This window comes from Thunnus thynnus, chromosome 1 (genome assembly GCF_963924715.1).
Source record: "Thunnus thynnus chromosome 1, fThuThy2.1, whole genome shotgun sequence".
NCBI classification, from domain to species: Eukaryota; Metazoa; Chordata; class Actinopteri; order Scombriformes; family Scombridae; genus Thunnus; species Thunnus thynnus.
This window is the reverse complement of record NC_089517.1, coordinates 11,388,957-11,397,629: the sequence shown is the minus strand read 5'-3', so window position 1 is coordinate 11,397,629 and position 8,673 is coordinate 11,388,957.

Sequence of the window (8,673 nt, the reverse complement as noted above, 5' to 3'; positions counted from 1 at the left end):
CTACTGGTTTGATAAATTATTTCATGATAATTTTCATCATTATGCAACTTTAAAATTTAAAAGTAGGACTTAAGGGGATCATTTGAAAATGTGCCCTATGTTCCCACAATGCTCTCTGGTGCATGTATATGAGAAAAGTGGTGATAAAGATATACATTTAACAACAAATGAATACACACAAATTACACATTACCACAACTTTACATTGATATATATTCATTTTTTTTACTGTGTGAACACAACAGTTTATTTCATATGCAAGGGGGAAAAATGTATTGACAAAATAAATGAGTAAAAGTGAACAGAGGTACAGTAATGGTGAAATAGTAGACCGTAAGACAAATCCTCATGTAGGACATTCAGACATGTGGACACTTTTTGTAAAAATAAGGTGTGAGGAAGCATACGTTTTGAAAGAAAAGGTAAATATTGGTTTCATTAAAGATTTTGTTCTTATAGTTCTTGACATTTAAATACATCCAACCTTAGAACATATGGTTGGATCAAAACAGACTTTAGCACTGAAAATTACGTGAAATTTAACCTGTGGAGGAGGAAAAAATCTCTGTGTGTCCAGCTGAGGTGTTGGTATCTTCCCATTACATCTGGTAATGGTTGATTATGTTGGTATTGATGTGAGTTAAATGACACAGAAAATGAAATACATTTTGTTTTAAATTGCCCTTTATATATATTTTTTTATTATTATTTTTAATAGGAAAAAAGACAGTGATCACATTAATACAAAAAAAGACAAAAAGACCAAAAAAATGAAAGGGAGGGGTGAGCGGGGGTACAGAATATAACAACAGATATTAATAATACAGAATCTATTTAAGCCTTCTCAAGATAAAATCTAATAAAGTTCCAGGGACCATCGAGTCCATCAGGACTAGCATCGTCTTGGAGAGTTAGAGCAGGCTGGTCTATTGATAGCAAGTCCGTGAAGTCATTACACCGGCTCTCCATACTGAACCAGTTCGTTGTTTCCAATTCATTAAAATGATCCGCTTGGCTGACAGGGGGGCCAATGTTATCACTGACTGACAAGGTTTGATATCTATATTAAGAAAGCACAACAGGTTTTCAGTAACATCCAACCAAAACTGCTTGACACGAGGACAGCGCATCAGTGTACCCTCTACTTCACAACCATGCCAACACAATTTAGATAATGTATGACTGATTTTCTTCAATGTGTGGGGTGTAATGTAAGCCCTGTGTATCATCTTTATGTGCAAAATTTTGTATCTGACACAATTTGATATTTTAGTACTATTTTTAAGGGTTGCGTCCCATCGTGTTGTAGTCAAGGGTAAACCCATGTCACATTCCCATTATAATTTAGTTTGGCAGAGCACAGTAACCTATACATTACTGAGACTGTACTTCTCCTGCTACCTAGCTCTTTCTTGTTTCCTGTGTCTAATCCCTTAGAAAGTTATGACTTCATTATAGATTTTATTTGGAGATAATATAAAAACTCTGAATCTTTCAGCCCAAAATGTGTTTTCAACTCATTGAAAGGGACCATATTTCCATTTCTGATCGCTTGCCCCACCTGACTTATGTTGTGCTGCTGCCATGCACCCGCAGTGTACAAAGAGTTGTTCCATAATGGGCTTAATGGTGGAGAGCCAAACCTTTCTGTAACATTTTCACTATTTCACATGAGAACTGTAACAGTGGATTGTCCACTCTGGGAATGACTTTCCAAATGTTCTTTATATCATAATCTGAGAGGTTATTCAGTAGAAATAGAAAAGCTCCTGAAATTATAAAAACTCCAGTGTCTGGACAGCCTGGTAATTAAGACAAATGTTTTGTATGGCTTTTTTTATTGTGTTTCTGCGTAAATCATGTTTTACTTTCATCTTTCACAGTACATAGTTTGTCATTTCTTTGGAACATGAACTTCCTGAAGTCTGTGATGGACCATTTTAACTTCTATTACACTAAAACATTAATTAATTCATATATTATATATAATTTCTAGTCATTCAGGTTGTTTCTTATGACCTCATATCATAACATGCACACAACAACTCAATATAAGCAGCTTTTATGTACGTCTACACATTATGTATGTCTTTTATTGTTCAGGTTTGGACAATAAAAACATATAAACCATGAGACAACATATATTTATCTCTGGTTGTAGTAAACCATTGGAGAAATGGTTCACATGTCAAAGTCTCACATGGGTTTTTGCATCATTCTAGTGAAGTATCTGGATTTGTCATTTGGCATTTAATTTGCTGAATTAGCCACAAACATACATTTCTCTCTGATTATTTTATCCATGAATTAACTCTCAGTCAATTCTCAAGAAGATTTATTATATCATGACATAAATGGTATGTATACAATATATAATATAGTAGACATATATCAATATTGTGATATAAAACTACACAGAGGATTGTATTCATGTTCTCATCTGTTTCAACTGTTAGTTTTAAAAGCCACATTGTCTACATTGAATGCATTTACACAGCTAACATTGAAACCACACTCTGGAATATCAAACATTTTAAAAGCAGAATGATGTTTTATCCACCTGTTGGACATATTGTCGCACAGTATTTGCAGTGCGACTGATTAATTATTTGCTTGTATAGACACGTGTGGTCAGTGGACACCTGTCCCATCAACAATACAACAGATGGCAGCGATACATAATGATATAATAAAACCTCAGCGATTCTCTCTCTGAATGAAACAAGCAGCACAACTAGTTTGTCAATAGATTCTTTGTATGGACCTGGAGGGAACGAGCATTTTCTGATAATAGGTTTGGGCATAAAGCCTAATGGATTTGTGTTCAGTGTGGAAGTATTAAACCATTATAGGCAGAGATGTCATTGCTGGAGAACAAATAGATTTTACAGGCGTCCACTCCAGACAAAACACAGAGGAGCAGAGATGCTGTGTGATCTGCATTAACTGAGAATTCACTTAATGTTATTTTGGACTCCTCTTCATTTGAAATGATAGGGCGCCACCCTCTGGCTCACCAGTGCACAATCCTTTAACTTTTATCAGTCTTTTGGTATGATTTGGACCTATCTTCTTACTGTACTTAAGAATACTTGAATAAAGGCGACAGTGTCATTAAATTACTTTAAAAAACTGCTTGATTTAAATCCCTTAGTGACAAATGTCTTTCATTCAGGGCCGTAGCCACTACCGTCTCATCCTCTGACACCAAAAAGAAAGTCTTTAATGATTTGGGGTTTTCTTATTTGAATTATTCAGTTCAATTATACTTTATGTTTGTTTTATTTCCGAGAACGGAGGTCTAAATGCTGCTTCAAAGAACTCTCCACACTTCTGTGACGGTAAAATTTTGGAGCTGGGGATAAATACTGAATCCTTTATTTTATTTTATTTTATTTTTTTGCTCACCAAAAAGTAGTTAAATTTAAATTTTTGAGTGTTGTTTTTTAATTGTAGAGTGTCAATTTCCTCAGTCCGTACTTGCAAATTCCCAGGAAAACAGGAAATGACCACAACATCCTCATTGGTAGTTACAGTATGGCCCTGATTTTGTTCTGCATTCTGCAGATTTAAAGGTTTACTATACAATAGACATTTTTTCTAGAAGCAAACAAGCAACAAATAATTTAGTGAAAAAGTATAAATGTACAGGACAAAAAGGCTTATAATCAGAAAACATGAATAGTACTTATTTTTAAAACCATAAAGTGTTCTTCATAGAGAAAGGTTCACAATTTTTCAAGTTTGTCCTTAAACTAACATTCAGGTGTCCTTATGAACACTGAAAGAGGTTTTCTTCGCCGTAATCATTCCTCCTGTTCATACTGGCTATTAAAAGATCCCCTTCATATGTGCTTTCAATGTAAGTGATGGAGGCCAAAATCCACAGTGTGTCCACACAGTGGATGCATTTAATGCATTTAAAAGTTTATCCAACACTTATATGAGGCTGAGTTAGTCATATCAAGTGGATATCTGCCACATTTATAGTCTTTTTAGCATCATATTCCCTCTTTGTGTTTCCTCTGACAGTGTTTATCTGTAACAAAAAGAAGGACTTTGGCACTAAAAAGACTGTAACATTGAAAGATGTCTACTTGATTTGATTCATTTGGGCGGCTGAAGTTTCGTATTTTGCACATTTTTGCACAGAAGGAGGCTTGTGGATTTTTTCCCCCATCACTTGCACTGTAAGTGCATAATGAAGGGATCTTCTAATGGTCAGTATGAACAGGAGGAATGATGACGGCAAGAAAAACCTATTTCAATGTTCATTTTGGCTCCTGACTGTTGTTTTAAGGCAGACTTGAAAAATTGTGAACCTGTGCTTTAATATGAGGCGTATACAGCAAGTATTCCGGGAAATTTATATTTTTTAGTTAAATTTGTACTCCAGAGATATTATTGTATCAGTTTTGCACTTCCATAAAGTTTGGGGACTTGAAAGAGACAAATTTATAAAAGAATGATCAAAATCATAGCAGCAGAGGACAAGACACTCTGACTTCTAGTTCCTTATGTGGGTCAAGCTCCAAAAATGCTGAATCCTAGTCCTACACTTCCCATAATGCAACTCACAAGCATCTTGCCATTCCACCCTCCCAGGCTTCAGGTTTTCAGGCTTTGGAGCACATCCTCCAGAGCCACAGAAGACAACTGTACAAACTCTTTTCTTTTCTTATTTATGAAAATAATGTAAAAAGAAAAAGATGGGTGAGGTTGGATTAGTAAGGTGTGATCGACTGTGAAATCTGAAGTCATCAAGTATGAAACGAGTTTAGATATGAAAGGATTTACTCCCCAGTCTTGAACAGGATATGACAGAGCTTCAACTCACCTAAACTCACCTTTTCTATTAATAATTTATAGATTTAACTGATATTACCATCTGTAGAGCTGGTATGTTGGACCTAAGCGATTAATCAATTATTAAAATAGTTACTCATGAACTTTTAGTTAATCGCTCGACTAATCGTTGCAGCTCTTAACAGACAGTGTACTGAATAGGATGGATTTAACCAGTGTATATATATATATATATATATATATACACATATACATATACACACACATATATATATATATGTGTATATATATATATATATATATATATATATATATATACACACACACACGACAAGATCGAAAAATACCAAGGGCTGAAAGAGGAGCTAGAAAAGATGTGGGTAGTAAAAGCAACAGTGGTGCCAGTGGTAATTGGAGCACTGGTGGCTGTGACCCACAAACTGGGAGAGTGACTCCAGCAGATTCCGGGTACAACATTTGAAGTCTCTGTCCAGAAGAGCACAGTCCTAGGAACAGCTAAGATACTGCGCAGAACCCTCAAACTCCCAGGCCTCTGGTAGAGGACCCGAGCTTGAGGAAGACACACCACCACCACCCCCCATGGGAGGGGGGTGGGAGGGATATAACAGTAACAGTATATAGACGCTATTTAATATTTGTCTGACTGTGGATTTAGTATATTTGTACATTTTCACTGAACAGAGCTAATTAGCAAAATATGGTTTCGGTTTATCTATTAAGAGATAAATCACACAACATCTAACTTGTTGTCACACACAGGTAGATGAATTACTTAATACTTATTTATTACATCTCCATAGTTTAAAATGGGAACCAGTTATTAAGAGCTGGGAGGGTCATACAATGTAACTGTACACTGGAAACGGGGCTGTTTGTATCCTTAATACAAAAGATAAAGGGTCGGTTCACCCAAATTACAGAAAAATATATTTTCTCACATACCTCTGCAGTAAGGTGAATGCTCCTCACACCAAAATGTAACATATCCTTCCTGAAACAATGTCCCTGTTGCCCCTTGATAACCCACACAACACAATCTCAAATGTTTTCACATGGACTATTTCTCTAAAAGTTGTCCACAGGGAGGTCTTTGGGTTTTCCAGAATAACCAGGACGTTGTTTCTTAAACGATACATTGCTGTTGAATTACTACAGGTACTGAATGGGTTCAGTATCATCACAATGTGTCAGACTTATTTTATTCTTGCACAGAGTCATGATGTTAGATTAGTTAGATGTCAGTGTGGATGGAAGGATACTGTCGGTCATGAAGCAACGGGGAATGAGTTCACCCACACAGCAGACTGATCTGGCTCAGATCTAACTTAAAGGGGGCCCTGCTGGCATTCAATCAGCACCGGTATATGAGCCAATGTGTGTCACTGATAGCACCGTTTCCAAGGTGGATGAAAATACGTTTGTTGATATTTGAGACAGACATGACAGTAGAGAATTTGGGTCACATTGTCATAATCAGAGATGACCTACATTTGTGAGTAATAATGTTGAATTTCTTGTACTTTCACAAGCAAATATAGCAGCGACTTTTGTAATGAATGCAAACGGAAAAATAGGTCAAAGGAAAATAGGATGGGGGAGTGTTTTAAGACACAAAGTTGTGTAGAGAGAACAATGTATCAACATGAGTCCATATAGATATGGTCAACAATTTTTACCTAGACTATTTTTCAGGAAGTTTAAAGACTTGAAGATATACAAGATGCAATGGTTATGATTTTGGTGTCTGGAAATAACATTGATAACAAAGAAGCACCCAAATGTGAAGCTCATTTATCAGAAAAAATGTCTTTTTTATTCTATTCTATTCTTTTCTAGTTGAGGTTCATCCATCACCTTGGAAAAGTAATACTTAAATACAAAAAACTTAAATCGAGGTCCACTCACTTTCTTCCAACTGCATCTTGTGGTCTTCATCGGTGGAAGCAGCACAAACTCCACCCATCATGAAGACCATGAGATCTGATTGAAAGGTCTATAAATAAGCCAGTGAGACGACCTTACGTTAAGATCAAGTTTAGATTTTTGTTATTCTATTCTATTCTATTCTATTCTATTCTATTCTATTCTATTCTATTCTATTCTATTCTAAGACATGAATGCAGAATTCCTATATAACAACTTGCAACTAATGATTATTTTCAATATTGATTAATCTGTTGATTATTATTAGTTTAATCAATTAGTTGTTTGGTCTATAAAAGGTCAGAAAATTGTGAAAATGGTTGTTATAATTCAATCACTGTTTCCCTTTTTTGGAATATAGAAAATAAGATAAAACTCGCTCAGCTCACGATTAGACCTTGCAGACTTGGTGCTGGATCCTCAATGTAGTTCATCATAAAAAAGAGAGACAAGGACGACACTCCAGTTTGAGTTTTTAATATTGCCATGTGGATGTTTCGGGCAAGATGCCCTTCTTCAGTGTGTATTCTGGCAATTTCACAATTAATAGAAACAAGTCAGGTTAATTATAGGCGACCCAAACCAGCACAACAAGTACATCCCAACAGGGGGAGCCACAACCATTTCAGGAACAGAGTCTCATGATGTGGGTTAATAAAAAAAACAAAAAAAACAACACAAATTATATTCGTTCATAAAAAACAAGCAAATAAATTCTCATCATTCCTCCCATTGGGTATCTCCCACTGGACCAACAACCCACAACCCAAACATATTCAGCTTACAATCATAGAGGACTAAAGAAACCAGAAAATAGCCAATAATTTTTTGGTATTTTTTCTGAAAAAACGACTCAAAACGACAAAACAATAATCAAAATAGTTGACAATTCATTTTCTGTAGATTGACTAATCAATTAATTGACTAATTGTTGCAGCTCTACTGTTGATTTTTCAAAAGTTCACCTTCTTGTGCAGCTTATTCTAAGTTTTAATTTTATGGTAACAAAATACAGAGTATGATTGTACATTATAGGACCTTTTTTCACATCAGTGTGATAACCTCAGTTTTCTTTCTCTTTTTTTTTATCATCCTTTGTTGGATATTCATATGTATCTTTTCTGTTCTGCTGCTCACCTTGTGGCATTGAACTTGTCTTTTTGATTGTATTGTAACCTTAGATAGTGGTGAAAGTAATAAGAAGTAGTAGAACATAAAAGTAATAGTAAATACATTTACTCAAGTAGTGTACTTAAGTACAGTTTTGAAGTATTTGTACTTAAGTTGAGTATTTCTATTTGATGCTACTTTATACTTCCACTCCACTACATTTATCTGACCACTTTAGTTATTTTTCAGATAACTATTTGACACAATGGATAATATAACAAGCTTTTAAAATACAACACATTGTTAAAGATGAAACCAGTGGTTTCCAAGCTTTTTGTCTTTTGACCTCTTACATAAAGCAGTGTGTAGTCAGGGTCACAATTCAGATGTCTATGAGTTGTTAACAGCTCTCTAAACTTCTCACATGGTTTCATTTCAATAAATGTTCAAATGATCCAATATTTCACCAAAAATCAAAGATTAGAGAAAAAGTCCAAAAACTGAAAACAGATTTGTGTATCAGAACTTTGTTTTTTCTTCTTTCCTCTCCCATTAATCATCTCACGACCCCTCAGATTTATCTGGTGACCCTTTGGAGTGGCCTGACCCCTAGGTTGGGAACCACTGGACTAAACTAGCTAACTGTATATAAAGTAGTTCAAACTAGCTCCACCTCCAGCAGCTACAACAGTAACATGCTGCTTCCACACGGATGCTTCAGTATATAATAATATATCAGTCAGAGGGACCAAACCACTACTTTTACTGCAATACTTTAACTACATCAAGCTCATAATACTAATGTACTTTTAC